At 38.7% G+C, this 21,808-nt stretch overlaps 1 protein-coding gene across 4 annotated transcripts in view; it reads left to right on the forward strand.

Moving 5' to 3' along the window:
- Positions 1-21,808, forward strand: part of PDGFC (platelet derived growth factor C) — a 198,188-nt gene that overhangs the window by 163,603 nt on the left and 12,777 nt on the right. The gene's annotated exons all lie outside the window — the stretch shown is intronic.

Genomic DNA, 21,808 nt, shown 5'->3' on the forward strand with positions numbered 1-21,808 from the left:
TGTGTTGTTACATTTGTTTTAAGCATAGACAAAGACACTAGGCTTTTTCTTGACCCTTGGGATTAAGAAAAAATATTTACAGATGTTAACCGTGGTGAAACTACTTTTCATATATCCCTTTTGATCTCTATGAATAATAAACGGGAGGGTTTCATTAGGCATATCAAAGTTTCCAGGCCTTCCTAGAATAGATTTGAAAGTTGATGGCCAACTGGAGATTAGGCTTTTAAGGCCATCACGGGCAGGGTGTTACATTGTTGTTACCATACCTACATGTATTAGGCATGAATCCATGTTTTTATTTTGAGACTTGCCTTTGTATTGCATTTTTGTAAGGTTACTGCTACTAACATATTTTATTACTTTTAGAACAATTTTGTTGGGGTATACATAGTGCTAGATAAAGTTAAATAATTAATATGTAGAACTTTGTTTTTGAGTCTTATTTATATGCTATAAAATCTTTGTTTGCACTACTTTATATTTAACAGATTTTTCGTCAGTTAATATGTGAATCAGCTCTTTAGAATTTTTTGTTTACGTTGGTACACTTTTCACAGTTTTCTCTCTTTTGTTTCTTGATCTCATAAAGCTGTTGTTATTATAGTCTTTGATAAAAAAAAAGGGATCCCTGGGTGGCGCTGTGGTTTGGCGCCTGCCTTTGGCCCGGGGCGCGATCCTGGAGACCCGGGATCGAATCCCACATCAGGCTCCCGGTGCATGGAGCCTGCTTCTTCCTCCGCCTGTGTCTCTGCCTCTCTCTCTCTCTCTATGACTATCATAAATAAAAAAAAAAAGTAAATTCATGGGGCACCGGGTGGCACAGTGGTTGAGCTTCTGCCTTTGGCTCAGGTCGTGATCCAGCGGTCCCAGGATCGAGTCCTGCATTGGGCTCCCCGTGGGGAGCCTGCTTCTCCCTCTGGCTATGTCTCTGCCTCTCTGTGTGTGTCTCTCATGAATAAATAAAATCTTAAACAAGAAAAAAAAGAAAAAGATAAGGAAATTCATGGGGGCGCCTGGCTGGTTCAGTGGGTGGAGCATGCAACTTCTGATCTTGGGGCCATGAGTTCAAACCCCACATTGGGGGTAGATTACTTAAAAAAGAATTCATGAGGCCTCTTAGCTTGGATGTGCTAAAGGCATGTCAAACTTAATGTGATAATTTTTTGATTTGTAGGTTCTAAAAAAGTCTGTCATAAATTGAACCATAAATATTAACAATTATACTTTATTTTACAAATAATGTCTGCAGCTCATGGAGATCTTGCCATGCCAGATTTTGATTGACTATTGTATTCTCACTTCTTAGCAGAGCACCTGACATATAGTAAGCACTCCCAAATTTTAATGAATTTAAAATGAATGAATGAGTAATCTCATGAGTGCTCTGGTGGCAGATATTTCTGTGATGGCCAATAGCACAGTCATAAGTAGCACTGGCTGGAAAAATGCCTGCCTCTGGATTCTTTTGTGGTAAACCAAAGTCCTAAAGCCTGATGCCGAGGAACTGCAGCCTTGTGCCCAATATGGATGTTAATCCTGGAAAACCCTTAGTGGTTTGCCTGAGAAATTGTTGCCACCATTAAGATGTGAAATTGATGCTTCTGTAGGAACTAAAATTTAAAAGTGAGACAGGAAAAAAAGATTCAACTCATATAAAGTAACAAAAGATGTCCAGGTTCCCATCCCTAACTCTGCTAATTAATTGCATCACCCGTTTCTTAGTGCAGCATCATACTGTCTATACCTAAGTCTATGTCATGCCTTTCAAATTATGCAAATATTTTCACATGCATTAGCATCTTTATTTTAATAGGTAATTTTGATTTTTAAAAATCTCAAAAACAATTGATGCAAATTCCTGTGTTTACTTGAAGTTAATATTTTTATTTAGAAAATTCGGGGTAGGTAGAATTCGCAGAGAACAAATCATCAGATCCTGGTGGCCAGTTTAGGATGAAGATTGTCTTTGTATTATTAATATTTGAATATTTGGACTCTATCCTACCAAATTTATACAGTTTGAAGATTGGAAGAAACCTTTAAATTAGTTTTGCATATCTTCCATCTGATTCACAATCCCTTTGCTTCCCAAACAAAATGACTTTGTGACTTTGGCCCCAAATTCATGAATTCTTTATCTTTTAGCTGTTGCGGCCACTCCATTTTTAAGCAATATATATATATATTTTTTTTTAGAAATTTATTTCTTGTATTAAGCAAAAATCTCTCTTCTCTTAACTCTCCTACTGGTCCTAACCTTTCCTTTGAACTGTACGCAGAGATTTTAATGACTCTCCATTACTGGGAATGCATGATCACCTTGTATTTTACCTTGTAAAATATATTTATGCACATTATCTTATTAGAGCTTCAGAACAACCCAGTAAATTCAGTAGCTTATTTATTATTATCTTTGTCTTATAAATCCTCTAAAACATAGAGAAAAATAAGGGATTTGCCAGTGATCACACCCACAAAATAATAAATACTGTATCCGGGTCCATGCCCAGATCTTCTGATTCAGAATTCCATGTTTTTTCCATGAGACAGTGTTGTCTCAAAATACCCCATCCAGTTTTAAGTGATGTCTCATAATATTTTTACTTACCTCAGTCCATACTCCTCAAAGTTTCTTCAGTTTCTCAGCTTTGTCAGCCATTCCGCAAGTGGCCTAATTTTAAGAACAAGTGGATCTCGACTGGGCGTGTGCCATAGAGGCCCACGCAGGGCTTGAACAGGACTCTAGCCTGCTGGTTATATACAGAAAGCAGTTGGCAATGACAGGTAGCCGTCACTGTGCCACCATTCCACATGGATCCCTTTGCTTAATCTGAGTCCTTATGTCAAATTTTACCGAAGTATCCTCAAAAAACAAATGTATACACCATTTAGCATTTCAGACTGCATAGTTGTCCAGTGAAGAACTGTGGGCCTCACCCTCATTTTGTACATGACTGTTCAGTGAAATCAGAAAAACGATTCTCTGGGCAGCTGTTTAAGATTCATAAGTTTTCCTGTCCCTCTGGGTTTGGTTAAAGGGGAAACCTCACATCTTACCAGCTTCGTTCACTTTGGCTAGCACGGGCAAGAAGTGCTTTGGGGTTGGAGTGGTGGACTCAGAAAAACACAAGTATTTCCAGAGTTCACTGAGAAGCTGCTTTACGCAGTTGATACAGGATTATACTATGCTCGGAATATCAAAGAAAGAGGTTAGCTCAGTGTCAACAATTATAGGATTCTATACTTTAAACCCCCAAACAAAACTAACCGCATCCTAGATTGTGAACAGCAGTAGCGCAAGCTGAAACCACAGTTGATCAGAGCATCTAAAAACCACAGTGTCGCTGGTACTAGTATCTAATGATTTCCATATATTCTGCATAAAATCATCAGAAGCCAGAACCTATTTCCACACCAGTGAATGGGAAGGGCATTTAGAGAGAGGAATTATTTTAAAGTAACCATTTGTGAAAAACAGAAAATAAAAGTGGCATCAGATTCACTGCATGAATATTCATAATCTCAGACTTAAATATCTTTATTTTATTTTTTTAAGATTTTATTTATTCGTGATAGACATAGAGAGAGAGGCAGAGACACAGGCAGAGGGAGAAGCAGGCTCCATGCCGGGAGCCCGATGTAGGACTCAATCCCAGGACTCCAGGATCATGCCCTGGGCCAAAGGCAGGCGCCAAACCACTGAGTCACCCAGGGATCCCCTTAAATAAGTATCTTTAAAACTGATTAATGGGATGCCTGGGTGGCTTCGCGGTTGAGCGTCTGCCTTGGGCCCAGGGCGTGATCCCAGGATCCTGGGATCGAGTCCCGCATTGGGCCCCTTATGTGGAGCCTGCTTCTCCCTCTGCCTGGGTCTCTCTCTCTCTCTCTCTCTCTCTCTCTCTCTCTCTCTCTCTCTCGTAAATAAATAAAATATTTTAAAAAATATAATAAAAAAGTAAAACTAATTTGTCTGAAACTACACTGCTTATGCTGAACATTGCAGGTTCCTCGCCAAATTAATACTTTTGACCAAACACTCTTCTTTTAGGATAATTGGCTAGAAAGATGGTTAAAATTAGAATTTTAATTTTAGCATTTTTTTCACATCGAGTAAGAAGTAACATATTGAATTCAGCGTGATGTCTAAATTAGCCAAGTGCTTGATTCAAGTGGGGATTTGAGGCCTGGTTGCGTTTCTGATATTTAAATTTGCCCTTTTTACAGATTTTTGGTATCAGTTTGTCTTTAAAAAAAATCTCTAAAACTAGATTTGTATGGACTCTTGCTGAATCTCTCATAGTCAGGTTCTTACAGGGCCGCAGCAGCAACATTCTGGAAGTCATCAATCTCCCAACACATTGGAGGTTCTAGTGATTCTCTGGGGGCCCCATGACAGTCTTCCCTGAGCTCACCATTCCTTTGTCTTCCTTTGTGTTGAGTGTCTGCTCTCGGCTTTTCTCTGTCCCCATCACCACAGCGTTTGCCCATTGGGACTCCTTGTTTGTGAGTCTCCTCACCTGAGATTTTTGGCAAGCGCACCTGACTTAAGAAACTTCTGGAAATACCCCACACTATGAATGGTGTCCCCGAATGAAATCCTGTGGTCATTCTAGCTGAAATTACTTTTATTTTAGATTCAGGTGTTCTGTAGTGCTGCTGAACAGTCACCCTCAGTTGCCCTGCCCATCCTCTGACACCTCCCCACAACTGCCATTTTGCGGTTTATTCTCTCTTCAGGCCTCCAGCATCGTCTCTCCCATCCTTACTCTCAGATGAGAATTTTGCTTCCTGTTTCATAAGAATACAGGCAGTCAGAAGAGGACTTTCACAAGCTCTCCCCTAAGCTCTTTACCCATCTGCCTCGTCTGTACCATGAACACCTGGCCTTCCTGTGACCTTGGATGAACCTAGGAGAACTGGGGCGTCTGCTTAATCGCATCTCTTCCGTATCCTGTTGTCGACTTCTCCTCAAGAGGTGCACCCTCTCTCCCTCTCCAACCCCCATTTTGTTTCTGCACGCATGCACACTTGCTCCAACCATCTTTATTTTTTTTTTAAGATTTTATTTATTTACTCATGAGAGACACAGAGGCGGAGACATAGGCAGAGGGAGAAGCAGGCTTCCTGCGGGGAGCCTAATGCGGGACTTGATCCTAGGACCCCAGGATCACACCCTGAACCAAAGACAGATGCTCAACCACTGACCCACCCAGGTGCCCCCTGCACTAACCATCTCATTTTTTTTAACTTTCTATTGGTTCATTCCTCTCAGCATACAAACATGCTCCTCTTTCTCACGTCTTACGAGAAGTGTGTCGTTCTCTTGATCCCACATCCCCATCCAGCTACCAGAGCTGTTCTTGTCAGCAACTCCTTAGAACAGTTCCTTGTGTTTGCTGTCTCCGATTGCTCTCCTTTTATTGTCTTCTAACTTGTACTCAGCAAGCTTTTGGCCCCATCACTCTATCAAAGTTGCACCTGTTAAAGTCTCCTATGAATCCACATGGCCAAAGCCAGTGGAACTTTCCCTGTTCCCCTCCTAGACTGGTCAGCTTGTGACACAGCTGATCCTTATTTCCTTCTGCTGAACAGTTTGTCGCCTGGTTCTCAGCTCATCACACTCTCTGTTTTCCTCCTGCTTCCCTGACTGCCCCCTTCTCAGTCCCCTTTACTCCTCTCCTGACCTGGCATTATGGGAGCATCCATAGGGTCACTCCCTTTATGAATTAAGACCACATCATCCAGACTGGGAAACCATTGTACTCACCTCTTCCTCATCAACACCCCCTCATTTGGTGATCTCATCCAGTCTCATGGCCTTTGTGCTGTCTGTAAGCCGTCGGCTCCCAAATTTATATAGCCAGCCTCGACATCTAACCCAAAACCTCTCAAATATCCAGCTGCCTCCTCAACCTTTCCATTTGGATTATTGGAACAACCTCCTAAGTGCCTCCCTATTTCCACCTTTGCCTTCCTGTGGTCTCTTTTCAGCCCAGCAATATGATCCTCTACAAATATAAGTCAGATAATGTCACTCCTTTGCTTGAAACTCTCCAGTGGCTTCTTTCTAGGGTTACCGGAATTAGCAAATAAAAATATAGGGTGTCCAGTTAAGTGTTCATTTCAGCTAAACAATGAGTGCATAACTTTTGGGTCATGTTTACACTAAAAAAATCATTTGCTTTTTATCTGAAATTCAGATGTAACTGAGCATCCTGTATTTTATCTGGCAACTCTACCTCCAGCTCAGCTAGAAAAAACTCTCAATCCTTACAATGACCTACAAGGTCCCGTATTATCTGGCCCCTTCCTATCTCTGACCTCTCATCTAGCCACAGTGTCCCTTCCTTGCAGATCCTTGAATAGCCCAGACATACCTCCTGCCTCAGATTATTTGCCCTGCCGCTCCATATACCTAGATGACCTTCCCTAGATAGCGACGTGACTTACACCCTCTCCTCCTTTAAGTTTTGCTTCAGTGTCACCTTCTCACTGGAACCATCTCTGTTTCTTTGACCCCACCTCGGCTTTACTTTTTTCCTATAAGACATCTCACCATCCAGTGTTGTTTGTTTCATTTGTTGTATTTACGGTCTGTTTCTCTCCAGTAGAATGTGTGCTTCCCAAAGGCAGATATATTTATTTATTTCGTTTCTTGCTATATCCTCAGCATCTGGCATAGTGTCTGACTCATAATAGGTGCTCAATATGTCAAATAATGAGTGAATTTATATATCATTATCCATGACCCTTGGATAATTAAGAACCTACTACAGTCATGTGTTTTATCCCCTTGGTATCCAATACGAACCAGCTGAAGCAATGAGGATTTTTAGAAAGCAAGATAGGGGTGAGGAGAATAAAGATGCCTCCAGAGCATCAGGCATTTAGGGCAAGGGGTGACAAAGTAGAGGGGCAGGGTAAAAAGCAAGACTAAGAAAAAAAATATGGAAAGATGCCCTTAAATTGTCCTTGAACTTTGAATCTCCCAAGTATCCTAGCCCTCTCAACCCATGCATTAGATTCCTCATACAGAAAATGGTTGCTATTTTAATAATCCGTTTAGTTGATTCTAGTTGATAGAATTTTACCTTCTTTAAATATAGGAATGTTACATGTTTTGGAATCACAGCTCAATCTCACTTGTACTGACAAAGCTTCCAATAATCTCTTTACTTAATGCTGGCTGTTCCCTCTCAAGACTTAAGCAGCCAGTGGGTGCCCTGCATATCAGAGTGACATCTGAAGAATCTATTTTTAGACATTTATTAACCTTAAATTAGGGAACAATGAACAAGACGTTAGACAAGTGGTTGTTCAGTCTCTGTGCACAGTGTAAATGCAAGAATGCAAATCATCTGGCTGCTTTATAGTTTAGCTCAGTGGGAATTATATCACTAAGCCGTTAGGGCACATTTCTGCATTGTTCCAGAGTACACTAAAACTAGTGACAACGCAAAGGCCGTTGTATATACACATCCATACGTGATAATCACTTATTTAATGATCTTCCTTTTATAAACATTTAAGTTTTCATTTAATTTTTTCTCTTGTCTATTAATGCGACAAAGAATATCTCTAGAATATACCTCTGATTATTTTCTTAGGGTAAAATTCTAAATAGGAAATTATAAGATCTTAGAAAAAGGACAAATTTCTAAGGCTTGTGAAAAAATATTGTCAGATTGTCTTTCAGGAATGCTGTGACATTTTACTCTCCCACACAGTTTAGGAGGACGATATTCCTGCCCTATCTGTACCCGCAGTGGATATTAACTCTCCTCTGTCTTCAAATTCCTTTTCTTATTTTCTTCATGAAGCCTCTTCTTTACTGATTGCAAATGTATACAAATTTCTCCCCTCATTATAATAATCCTTTTTGTAATCTTCCTTCCGGCAAACCCATTAATCTATCTCCTTTATTTTTCTCACTGTCAAGCTTAATGAAGTATGTTCTATTCACTTTTTCTGTTTCTGCTCCTTTTTCCTTAATGGCTCTCTTTCTTCCTTAACTACTTGGATGAAACTCCTCTTTACCTGAGGGTATAGAAGGCCACCGATTTAATAGCTACAGTGGCTTATTTGTATCCCTGTTCCTCCTTGACCTTTCCATCACTTTGATGTTGCTCTCTGTCTCCAGTTCTCAAAACTGTCCTCTCCTCTGGCTGCAGAATCGCTGATGCCTCAGGGCCTGCAGGGTCTCTCCTAGCCTGGTCTTGGCTCTTGTGCCTTAGCCTGGCATCTGAATTTTGGGAATCCCAACTTCCTCCCTTCGATTATCTTCTCATTTAATTGTTCTCTTATTTGGTAGTTCAAACTAACAGGATATGTGTTGATGACTGAAAATCTCTATCCCTAGCCAGTCCTCAGTATTCAATTCCATGGAAGTATTTGCAGTTGTCCGTTGGACATGCCCATGCCAATGCTCCACAGCTCCTCTACTTAAAGTGACCCAACCCAAACGATTTCCTTCTCTCATCCTTACCTGTTTTGCCCATGTGGGATAATACTGTCACTCAGCTCATTCTCTCAAGTCAGACATATTCAATATCTTACTAGATTCTTCTTTTCCTTCCTCCCTAGTCCATCAGCTGCCAGTTTCTGATGGTTCTACCACAGTCACAGACTTTGAACCCTTCCCTTCATTTGTTTTCCTCAGTGGTGCTCATCAGATTATAAAGCATATTTTTTAAAATGTTTTGTTCATATTTTTTTTCTGCCAGATTTTAAAAGCTACTAGGGATCCAAATTATCCAGGAGATGTGAGACTTATCCTCTGCTCAGAAATACGTGGTGGGCAAGCGGGAGAGAGATGTGCAATGATTTCAGTTCAGTGTACTGAGAGGTGTTGAAGAGGATGAGGAAAAAGGCAACCAGCTTAGCAGTAGTGGTATGGAGAGAGAAGGGCGTGCTCCTGAAAGCCTCCTGGAGGGGCTGAATCTTTACCCATCAGTCACGAGTAGCGAAATGAAGGGAGAAAGGTAATTCCTAACAAAGGGAAACAGCAAAGGCAGAGGTTCCAGTTCCGAGGCTTGTTTATGGCTTCCACAGAGTCTTCACACCTTTTACCTGCATTCTAGAACACCTTCTCACGTAGAAGAGAAGTAGACAGCCACAAATATAAACTTGATTGTATCCCACCTTTCTTAAAATCGCTTTGGATTCTCCTGGTGCTTGAGGTTTAGATCCAAATTCCATCCCTTGGCACACACAGAGGCCTCCTAATCAATCCTAGGCCCTCCTAGCTCCCGCGGCCTCCCCTCCCAGCATCTGCCCTTCCTGCAGAGGCCGGGTGTCAGCCCCAGTCCTGCTCTGCCTGCTAACCCAGCACCCAGCTCTTTCTCCCAGCTCTGGCCCTTTGTTCAGAAGTGCTTCCCTCTGACCTGTGGGAGTACTTTCTTACTCTCTGAGCTCTAGATTAACTTTAACCTCTTCTTTGTAGCTTCCCCTTAAGTTCTCCAGGTGGAATGAGATGCTCTCACAGCAGTTAGTCATTAACCCCTGTGGTAGTCCTTACCCAAGGGGCACCGGTTTATACAGGGAGGGCTAATAGGAACAGCAGAATGGCGATTTCTTTTCATCACCTCGGTGGCAGCACATGATAGTCATATGACAGTTTGTGAGATGATTGCACTTTTATCTGCCCCCACTTTGAAAGTCTTATCTTGCTTATGTCAACAGAAGGAAAAGACGTCTCAGGTATGTTTGAGGATAATGACAACAACTCTTCACAAGAATATTCTGTGCTCTTTTTGGCCTTGGGTGATTTCTTTTGTTGTGCTCAGAATTCTGACCACGTGACACAGTTTCATTTTAGAGTGGTGACCGATGTGAAAGGACATAGAACATAAAAATGTTTACACTTTCCTTTTTTGGAGGTGTTCAGATCTGAGGATGAGCATTGAAGATTTTATGGCATAATAGGAATATCACAGAGTGATTAAAAATGTAAAAGGAATTACCTAGCACTTGCTAAGATAGTTGCCATCTATATCTTCTTCCATCTTTGATGTGAGCACTTTTGGCTAAATAGTTACTTTAAAGAAGTTTGTTTGTTTGTTTGTTTGTTTGTTTTGAGTGCTTTCAGACTTTTTTTAAAAAAAGATTTTATTTATTTATTCATGAGAGACACAGAGAGGCAGAGTCAGAAGCAAGTTCCTCTCGGAAAGCCTGATGCAGGAATTGATCCCAGGACCCCAGCATCATAACCTGAACAAAAGGCAGATGCTCAACCACTGAGCACCCAGGTGCCCCAAAGGAGTTTGTTTTAATTCAATCCCACACACTGTAGTTAAGGTAACAGTTACACAGTGGGCCTGATTAGTGAAATCCTACAATTTTGGTGAGGTTTTATTTGTTTAATTTCATATAATGGCTTTATAGGCAAGGAATAAGGATTCAGAAAGCTGAAATTAGAGATGTGAGCTAAGGACACTATTATATTTATTTATTTATTCAAGTTCCTCAGCGTAGAGCTGTTCATGGCTGTAAACATACCTAGACTTGCATTTACTGAACTTGCTGTTGTGAAATGTCTGTTTCTACCCTGAGAAGAGCTACTGAATATAAATCTGCTCTAACAGAGAAAGAAGTTTGAACAAGGATTTCCCCTCTGGGGCAGGACAAGCTCTGATTTGCCGTGTCAGTGTTATAAGAATGTTGGGTGGGGATGTCAGTGAACACTGACTAAATAAATAGGTAATGTCACTCCATACAGCACAAACCAACATAAATCATGACCTAATTTTTTTTTTAAATCATTGCTTATCTCAACTAAAGTTGATATAATGTGATTAATGAAATATATAATAAAAATGTGTGTATAATGCTCACCTTTTATAAACATTTTAAATTATACTATTTTACTCAATCCTTAAAACAGTTTTCTAAGGGAGCTGATAGTGTCTCTGCTTTGAACATTTGTCCCTGCAGACACACACATAACCAAGAGGTTCACCATGTGATTTCCAGAAACACCCAGTTCTCCTTGGCTGGTGGACATAGTGGTCCTACTCTGAAGAGAACATAATGTGCATCATCTGCAGTATGTGGGACAATTACTGGGGGCCTTCTGACCAGATAGAATGTGCTCCATGGCAGGGTGAATGGCAACTTTCAGAAGGCATAATGGGTTAAGGGAGGTTTGTAGAATCCATTACAAACTTCTTCCGTTGGGTTTTACTGTTGAATAACCAATAGAATGTTAAAAATAAAGCCATAATTAAAAAGTGTAAAGTTTAAAAGCAGATATGTATTTCTAGAAAAATTAAAATAATAAACATATAATGTGTACCTTTTGTGGTAGAATGTGCAAAGCTCTATTATTTAATTTAGTTGACAAGGCAAAGGCAAAAACTAGGAGGCCAGTTAAATTATTCCAGATGGTAGCTTGGATGATAAAATGGTAGCAGCGGAGGTGGCGAAAAGCGGTCAGATTCCACACGTAGTCTGGAGGTAGAACCAGGATAATTTGATGTGGGAGGTGAGGTGTCAGCAAAGGAGAGGTGCAGAGAATGACTCCAGATGATGGAGTTGCCATTTGCTGTGATAGCAGAATGGTGCAGGTTAGAAATAGGGATTTGATGGTAATCGGCCTGTGAATCACACATAATGCTTTGAAACTATGTGAGATCATTGAAGGAAAGCAGGTACACAAAACGGAAGCGGTCCAAGCAATGAGCCTTGGAACATTCCAGCATGTGGAGGCTAGATGATCGAGAGGAAGCATCAAAGTTAAGGAGAAGCATCTGTTGAGGTAGCAAGAAAACTTCCAAAACTGCTTGTAAATTAGGATGAAGACTGAGAAAATGGACCATTGGATTCAAGTGCTGAGTGTGTGGAGGTGGGCAGGGGTCACTGGTGACCTTTCTTCTTTACATACCTATGAACTACTTCCATTAGATTATCTTATTCCCCCATACACAGCCATCTCCTGAGGGATTTTTTTTTTTTATCACCATCTCCAATTTCATCTACATGCTCCACTCTTCTTATGCTGTCAAGAGATTTTATTTTATTGTTTTATTTTTTTTAAGATTGTATTTTAGAGAGAGGGAGAGGGAGAGAGAGCACATGCAGGGGGTAGGAGGAGAGGCAGAGAGAAAAGCAGACTCCTCCCTCGGAACCTATCTCAGGGCTCGATCCCAGGACCCTAGGATCATGAGCTAAGTGGAAAGCAGACGTTTAACCAACTGAGCCACCCAGGTGCCCCAGTCAAGAGATTTTAAAATACGTAACTCTGTGCCATTGTTTCTTACCCAAGAAGGGTCTTCCATCCATACAAAATTCAAATGAGGTTGAGGGTCCTATCTGACTATTAAATTTATTGAACACATAATTGAAAATATCTACCAATAGAAGGCATCATTTCTCAGCTAGATCTTCACAAAGCGCTCCAAAATTTTCTCCTATTGACTATGGAATGATACATTGAAATTGAACTATAAGAGAAATTTTCTGTAAGAAAGAGTCTTAGGGATTTGAGGTTGAGGTAGACATTAATTCCAGCGCTCAGTGAAAGTGTGTTTTTCTTCTCACAGTTCTTAGTTTACATTCTCTTTCATTTGAAGTTCCTTATTATTGATCATTTCTCAAGCACTGTAGGAAAGCAAACTTACAAGCATTCAATGTAATAAGATTAGGAAAAAAAGTCATGTGATACTTTGTTGTCAAACACTTGCAGCTGCTGGATGTTGTTTTCAGCTTTTTATGGACCGTCACATTTTTTGATTCAGAGGAATATTTTTTAAACTCCTAGTAGGGGAAAAAAAAGCCCTTAATTTTGGCTTCCCACAGATGCCATTGTGGAAAATGTGCTTGGGAGGATGTTATTTAGTTGTCCCCTGGGATCTTAGTTTTCAGTATAGATTATTACTTCTAATCCACAATTTTACCTAGGAAATGGAAAACTGTGTGTTGACTCTGATTCACCAGCCCGCAATCAGCCTGCCCCCTGCTAAAGGGTTGGCTCCTGTGAGGCCTTCCCATCGGAGGCGTTGGCATCAGGGTGAAATTCTTTAATTGGGGCGTCTGCAGGCCACAAACGCTCTGGGTGAGGAGGGGTTGAGGGTAACAGTGTCATAAGCTGTCAATTTAGTCGGAGGGTGGTAATTCTCAGGTTTTGTGCTGATAGGAAAATCGGGCCAATAGCAATCCTTTCATCCACTAATTTGGTAAGAAGCCGTGCTTATGAACATAAACATTATTTTTCTTAAGGCAGCATTTTCAGCAAAGCTAGTCGTCTCTTTTTCCATGTTCGGGCCCTGCTGCTGCCCAGGATTTGCCCGCAACCATGAGGCTCTTGGCATTTGAAGGTCAGTCTCAGGTTTGAGCCTTGAACTCCCTGCTTTTAAGTTCTGGATGATAAACATCTCTCACTTTTCACACTGGCCTGTCACTCCGATTGGTTTTATAGATATGTCAAGTTTTATTCAATTGCCGTGCTCTTTCAGTTAAGAACCTCTCAATATTAAAGACTGGATGTGAATACAACCGGCCACCTTCCCTAGGATTTCTCACTTAAATACATAATCTGCATTACCCACAGAGTATTAAAACATCTGTTCTCGAGTAGGAATGCAAGCATGTGCTTTTCTTTGCTGGCTTAAAAATAATTTAAAAACATAACCAAGATAGCTTTTGGGATGAATTCAGATAAGAGCAAGGGGAAGGGCAAAGAAGCATGTTTAAATGAATTGTTCCAGGGCATTCTTGTGTCTTTAGAGAACCTCCCGTCAGTTGTTCCTGGCAGGCATTTTTGTCTGCATGCCCTGTCTGCTTCCTAAGCTCTTTAAAAGTCAGACCTATATACATTATATCAGCTCGACATTCTGGAAATGTTACATCACTTCTTCAGGGTGACCTGAACCTTTTTTTTTTCTTCTTCTTCTCTTATAACACCTGGATTATTATTTTATTTGTTTAGTGACTGCAACAGTAATAAACCTAAGCAGCTTTCCTAACCCTTCTGTTGGGTATGAATGAAGTGCAAGGCTCCTTATCAGTTCGAAATATACGGTATGCAGTTGACGAAGAAAGCTGCAACATAAATCTTTGTAGGCCCTAAAAGTTTTGCAGTGGTTGCTATGCTACTCAGAGTAAACATTTGTATGTGTGTATTTGTCCAGGGAAGATTCATTGTAAATGTTATATTTTTAAAATTGCACTCGCCACAAAAATCCTAATAAAAAGACAAGCTATGGTTTTTTAGAGATACGTAACTATTTATTGTGAAATTATAAGCAATTCAGATGGTACTGTTCCAAACAGGAAGTCGGCTTTTCTTTTTCTATAAAAGGAAAAGATGATAATGAATGCATAAAATATTTAAAGTAGCCATGATAAAAATACAAAAACGCTAAAATGTTGATTTTTCAAAAGTTAACACTGGAGAAGTCAATAAGAGAACTTATTCTTGCAGCCAGACTTGCTGTGTTGAGCTAGTAACACTGATTCTCAGATGGCCATTGCTTCCGCCGAACACAGAGGCTACCAGTTATCTTTCAAAAATAAAAGTAGAAATATATTTGTTTTTCAGTTATTCTTTCATATTAAATCCACTTTTGGTGGTCTGCGCTCACTAGAATTTGACACTGTTGGGTTCCTTCTGTGATCACAGTAGCAGATTCTCAGTTTGGCTTTGTTTTGGCAAGTGAAAAATCACTCTTATGATAGGGAGGAGAAAATCTCTCCTATAAGAGGGAATATTTGGCTTAGAAAGATTAAACTTCACCAGGGCAAGTATTTTGGTCTGTTTTGTTTGCAGTGCCCGCCTCGTAGGCTTTTGAATAAATGTTGTGTGATTTAATGGATATAGTATAAAATTAATCTTTGCTGCTATAATAGGGAGTGAGAAGTCAACGACACCATGTGCTAGTTTGCTAGGGCTGCTCTTAAAATACACCATTGATTGATGGCTTACATAACAGGAACTTCTTTTCTCACAGTTCTTGATCAAGGTATCAACAGTAGTTTCCTCTGAGGCCTATCTCTTTGGCCTGTCGATGGCCTTTTTCTCCCTGTGGTCTTTACCCAGTAGTTCTTCTGTGTGTGTCTGTAAGCAGATATCCTCTTCTTCGAAAGACCAGTCATATTGGATTAGGGCCCTCCCAAATGATCTCGTTTTAACTGAATTACCTCTTTGAGGGCCCCACCTCTGAATACAGTCTCATTCGGAGGTACTGAAGACCTACAATACCAATATATGAATTTTAGGGGGACACAGTTCAGCTCACAATACAGCTTGTATCTATAGGTATTTAAAACATGCTGGTATCAATTCTCTAAACATGAACCTGTTTCCTTCCGATTTTTAGAGCCGCGTAGCTTCCATTCAGAAGCTAGATAGATATGTATGCCTTTCTAGGGATATTTGTATTCTTTTTTATTTTTTGTTTTTTAGTTTTTAAAGCACTTTTTATTTTAACTGAACATGTACATATATAAATCTATAGAACATGTGTTATATATATCATACTAGCAATCTGATAGCAAATTTAAGAGTGAATCAAAAATACATAAATTCATGGGACACCTGGGTGACTCAGTGGTTGAGCATCTGTCTTCAGCTCAGGTGATGAACCTGGGGACCTGGGATCAAGTCCCTCAACTGGGCTCCCTGCAGGGAGCTTGCCTCTCCCTCTTACCATGTCTCTGTCTCTCTCTGCCTCTCATGAATAAATAAATAAAAATAACATGTGTATTAAAAAAATAACATGTGTATATATATATGTATATTTATATATTCATGATCATAACAGTGTAAACTATATTCTGTAAATAATTGGATATACTTAATAGTTGCTTGGTTTGTGTTTTTAAAAATGTTGTCCAAAGCATGTAAAAGTAATAATTAGTTTTAAAAAAAAAATGAAAATAAGAGAAAAGGGGCCAGATCAGCCTGAACAAGCTAAAAATGAACTCCTGTATGTATGTGTCAGAAAACTTCAGTGTACTAAGATTGAAAGAAATCCTAATACCCTCCAGTTCATTTCTAGTGGCTGAGTAATATTCCATTGTATACATAAACCACATCTTCTTTATCCATTCATCTTTCGATGAGTGAAATAAGTCAATTAGAGAAGGACAAATATTATATGGTCTCATTCATTTGGGGAATATAAGAAATAGTGAAAGGGAATAAAGGGGAAAGGAGAAAAAATAAGTGGGAAATATCAGAAAGGGAGACAGAACATGAAAGACTCCTAACTCTGGGAAACGAACTAGGGGTGGTGGAAGGGGAGGAGGGCAGGGGGTGGGGGTGACTGGGTGACAGGCACTGAGGGGGGCACTTGATGGGATGAGCATTGGGCTGTTATTCTATATGTTGACAAATTAAACACCAATAAAAATAAATTTATTAAAAATAATAATAATAAAAATAAAAGAAATCCTAATACAAATTCCCCCTTTTAAAGTTGACCTAAAAACCAGATGAATTAAATGACTTGTCTAAAGACCATAAAAATCCATTGTAAGAGTTAGAAACAACCTTCAATTTTCACTACTGTCAATCTCGTTAAACATCATACACACTTCTCTATTATATAAGTTGTATGCAAAAGGACATTTGGTTTCTTTAAAGGCAGGATAACTTGTATGTACTCTCAGAACAGGAAAAAAGTGTCAAATTATGTTAGTTGTAGCATAGGGCACTGTCTCCCAAAATTTACTGATAATCTAATGTAACAAGGAAAACTGAAGGAAAAAAAAAAAAAAAAAGAGTTCCACCCCCATCCCATACTTACTAAGGAGTATGTTTTGTTTTTGAAGCTTCCCAAAATTTCACTAAAGCTGTATTGGACTCATCCTTTTTTTTTTTTTTTCTTTCTTCTTCTTCTGTTTTTTAAATCAAGATATAATTGACATGTAACATTGTGAGAATTTAACTTCTACAATGTGTAAATTTGAAACATTTATATACTGCAGTGTGATTCCCACCATAGCCTTAGCTAACTATCACATCACATAATGATTTTGTTTTTATAGTGAGAAGACTTAAGGTCTCCTAACATCTTTGAAGTATATACTACGGTATTGTTGACTATAATCACAGTGTTATATGTTCTCCAGCACTTATTAATTTTTAATTGCAAGTTTGTACCCTTTCACCAACACCTCCCCAATTCACTGGCCCCCCCAACCTGCCCCTGGTATCCATTCTTCTATTCTATTTCTACAAGTTCAGCTTTTTTTAGATTCTGTAAGTAAAATCATACAGTAGTTGTCTTTGTCTGAATGACTTCATATAGAGTAACTCCCTCAGGTTCCATCTGTGTTGTCACAAATGTTGATTTCCTTCTTTCTCATGGCTGAATAATATCCCATTGTAGACATACACCACATTTTTGTTATCCATTCGTCCATCGATGGATACTTAGGTTGTTTCCATATCTTGGCTATTGTGAATCATGCTGCAATAAGCATGGAATAAGCATATTTTTGGTGTTCTGTTTTCATTCCTTTGGATATATATATATATATATATATATATATATATCCAGAAATAGGATTGCTGGGTCATATGGTAGTTCTCTTTTAATTTTGTTACAGAGCATCCATACCGTTTTCCATAATAGCTGAATAAATTTACATTCCCAAAAACAGTGCCTAAGGACTTTTTGAAACAATACCCAGAAGCACAAGTAACAAAAGCAAAAATCAGCAAGTGAGACTATTTAAACTAAAAAGCTTCTGCACATCAGAGAAACAACCAAATGAAAACGCAACCTGTGGAATGGACAGAGCATTTGCAAACTATATATTGGATCAAGGGTTGATATCCAAAATATAGCAAGAATTCATACATTTTGATAACAAAACAATCTTATTTTAAAAATAGGCAGAGGATCTGAATAGACATGTTTTTTTTTTTTCAAAGCAAACATTCAAATGGCTAACAATACCTGAAAAGATGCTTAACATGACTAATCATCAGGGAAATGCAACTCAAAACCACAGTGAGATAACACCTGACACCTGTTAGAACTGTTAGAAGGGCTGTCATCAAGAAGACAAGAGATGGGTGTCGGCAAGGACGTGGAGAAAATGAACCGTCTTGTACCTGACAATTATATAGAATTCTTAAATTTAAAATCTGGAGAGACACTTAGAGGTGACAGAGTTGACCAGCCATTGCTTTCCAGAGGAGGAAACTGAGGTTCACAGGTTTACAGTCTCTGCCCAAATGCCCTTCTCTAAATGTGAGCAGCTCCAGGATTGGAGTCTAGACTCACTGACTCTTGATTAGGGCTCTTCTCTCACGTCGTGCTGTCATTCGGAATGACTTCCACCAAGAAATTCAAAAGACCTCATTTTGTTTAGAACTCTTCTTAGTACCTGGCACTGACGTTTTAGAAATGCGTCGTTTGACAGGACATTTCACTGCATAGAGAGTTCAGATCTCCTGCTCTTTCACCATGTGTCCTTTCAAGTAAGGTACCTGAACATCTAGGCTGGGACTAGTCACCAGGTGACAACTTCTGCATGGAAGGGCAGAAAAGCTTTTTTCAGGTTTACTAAGGGCTTTGATTTAGTTTATGTTACAGAACACCAAAAACATTGCTTTCCATTACTGACCATTTTCATCCACTAAACAGTCTTAGGGCAACCAGTAACTTAGTGATAAGTATCTCTTTTCATGGTGCGGGAAGAGTAGAGTACGAGAGTGGAGAAGAGCAGATCCAATTTAATTCAATGCACTCAGCCCTACAGAAGTATTTTTAAATACAAAAGGTATTGTTAGAATTCTTTAGACACTGGATCTTGGAGAAAAGGCTATGACTTAGGCGAAAAAGAGTAGTTTTGGGTTAGAGGAAAAATTAAAACCTAAGAAAACAGAAGACAGTATTCCCCAAACTTCTGTTTTCCACCACTCTCCCTTTCCTCTGAGAATCCCTTTAGACAACTTAAAAGCAGAATTACAAAAGTGAACAACTTGGTTGTTCCTCCAGTGGGTGTGGTTAAGAGTCATGAGAAAGCCCTTAAATGAAAGCACTGCTTCCTCTGTTCTTTCCAAAGATTGATTATTTGAATGCAGGGGAAGCAAGTTGATTAGCCCCTCCTGTTTTGGGGTGGGAACTGCTCTGTGTGTGTGTGTGTGTATTGTTATTGTTGTTTTAATGTTTATTTTATTTTAACGTAAATATTTAGACACTCAGAAGTTTGTGACATCAACCAATATATGCACGCAGTAATGTATGCTAAGTTGTGTTTTCCTAATCTTTGTCATTTCATGAGATTGATATTCTGATATTTCATTGAATCCAAGGTGTGCACATTTTGTTTCTTCTCTGTCACAGGCTTAGTTTGTTTTGCTTTCTTTTCTATAAATACTTCAAACTTTATCTCAGCAGTGTTGATTTCAGTTGGAACTTTTCATTACTTCAAAAGTAATGCTTTATGCAGAGTCTCAAATAAACGTGGAAACAAAATAAGCCAACCCATTCTTGGATTGTGGGCTAATTGAAAATAGCTTAAATCACAATTTGAAGTCATACCTAAAATATCCATCTGCACTCTGACATCTTAGTGAGGAATATATTTTTGTTTTAGCTTTCTACATTTACTCTCTGTGTGCAGATCATGACACCTTTGATTTGTTTTATATCGTCATAGTCATGAGTAATAGCCCAGTTATTCTTTGAGTCTTACTGACCCTTAATTTTCACTTTATATAAACATACATTTTGGCTTATATTTTAAAAATTTGCAAAACATTTGTATTAACCTTTTCACATTATAAATTTAACCAGCATTACCAAATTGGTTCAATTAACAATGAAAGCTTTTATTAGATAATTGTTTATTTATATCCATAATATAGTTATCAATTATAATAGTATTATCAAAGCAATTTTGCATTTCTTGGACAACTAAAAAAAAGTACTGGAAGTAAATAGAAATGTATTACATTTGGTTTCTACTCTCCAAAGTTGGATGGAATAATTGAAAACATCTTAGTGCTAATATTTTAGCCAGACTCTTGATATTATTGAAATTAGATCTTTAAGAATGAAATCAGTGTTGACCCAAGACTGCCACATTCATTTCTGCTGATTATGCTCTATAAAAATGCCCCCCTTCCTGGCAGAGAAGGCTCTGTACCCATAAAGCTATGAGCTCAAGCAGGGGATATGCCTGTCCCAGAGACTAGTGGTCTTCTGCTTTTTTTTTTTTTTTAATCCTTTTTCTAATTTATTAGAGCAGCTTCTGCTTTTCAAGCCATGTGCCCACAGAATAGCCTAGAAAGGTGATCTTTTTCAAATTGACCCAATTGAGATATATGGCCAACAATGACTCTGTTATTAATGAAATTTTCATGGATGAATCGTGTTTCAAGAAAGAGCATTATAAATGGTAGAGATTTACTGTGTGGATCACAGGAGGGAGGGTAGTGCATACGGGGGAAGGAGAGCAGTATTTGGCATGGCTCTGCGATGAATATGACATGTGCAGTAGTTAGTGAAGAGACTGGATTGATTGGAACAAAATGTGCATGTCTTTGATGAGTAGAGGATTAGATGGGAAAGGTGAGCAGAGGTCAGATGGTGAGGATCCTGAGCGCAGGGTAAGGAATTTGAATTTTATCCTCTAGATGAGAAATCACTCTAGGCATTTGTCCAAATTCATCACATGATCAGTGATAACTTATTTTAGGTAGATTAACCCAGGGTTATGCAGCACAGAATAAAGGAAATAAGGAAAGATTGAAGACAAGGAGACCAAGTCAGCTGCTGCTATAAATAGTACATGGTTTCCAGTATCTGGCCCAGGATCCAAGTAATCTGGATGAAAAGGAAGAGCTAATGTGACAGTTTTTTAAATTATCATAACAAATGTTAAAACTTTTACTGGATCTCTAAAAGGAATATATATTTATTCTTAAAATGTTAAAAATATGGGCATGTCTTGTATATATGTATGCATATTGAATCGAGGTCTATTTATATATATAGCTTGGGGATTCTTTCTGTCACTTACCACATTGTAGGTGTTTCTTTTATTAATAAAAATTCTTAGAGGGCCTAATTTTTAATGACTGTACACCGTTTCAGTCTGAGAACAGTACAAGTAACTATTCCAGTATTATAAATTTAGATTTGTTATCTACTTTCTGTTATTGTAAATAGTACTGTAATGAACATCAATTGACATGTTTTATTCCATGCTCTTCCTCTCCCCTCCTGAGCAAAAATAATAATAAATAAAAAATAATAAAATAATTTGAGCATGTGTTCATGTATTTATTTTACCTATTTTGATTTTAGTTCCGATCTACCCCTCCTTCCCTTTAGTACGCTTTAAAAATTGGTGGTTTCGGGGACACGTTTGTTACTGAATTTCTACTGAAATGACTGCCTCATTTGTTGCTCACCATTTAAAATGATGTATTTTAATCCATTCCTCTATACCTGGGCTTTTAGATTATTTTGAATTTTTCTCGATTTCAAACAACACTGTGATGAGTATCATAGCACATAATTCCATGTGCACAAATAAAAGAATATAAACCTCAAAAGTGGATATCAGGGACATGGGTCATATAAGTCTTTTGTTCTAATATCCTGTATACATCCATTAAATCAACTGAAGTGGTTGTACCAGTTTACACATACTTTTGCAGGCGGAACAGAGAAATTCCAACTTACCCACATCCTTGGCAATCCTTTCTTTTAAATCCTTGCCAATCTCATGTACATGAAATAGTATCTCCTTTTTTGTATGTAAAATAATACTCACTTTGTTTTGCATTTCTCTGATAACTAATGAATTTTAACATGCTTTTATATGTCTGTTGGTCATTCAG

Source organism: Vulpes lagopus, chromosome 23, assembly GCF_018345385.1.
Source record: "Vulpes lagopus strain Blue_001 chromosome 23, ASM1834538v1, whole genome shotgun sequence".
Taxonomy (NCBI): domain Eukaryota; kingdom Metazoa; phylum Chordata; class Mammalia; order Carnivora; family Canidae; genus Vulpes; species Vulpes lagopus.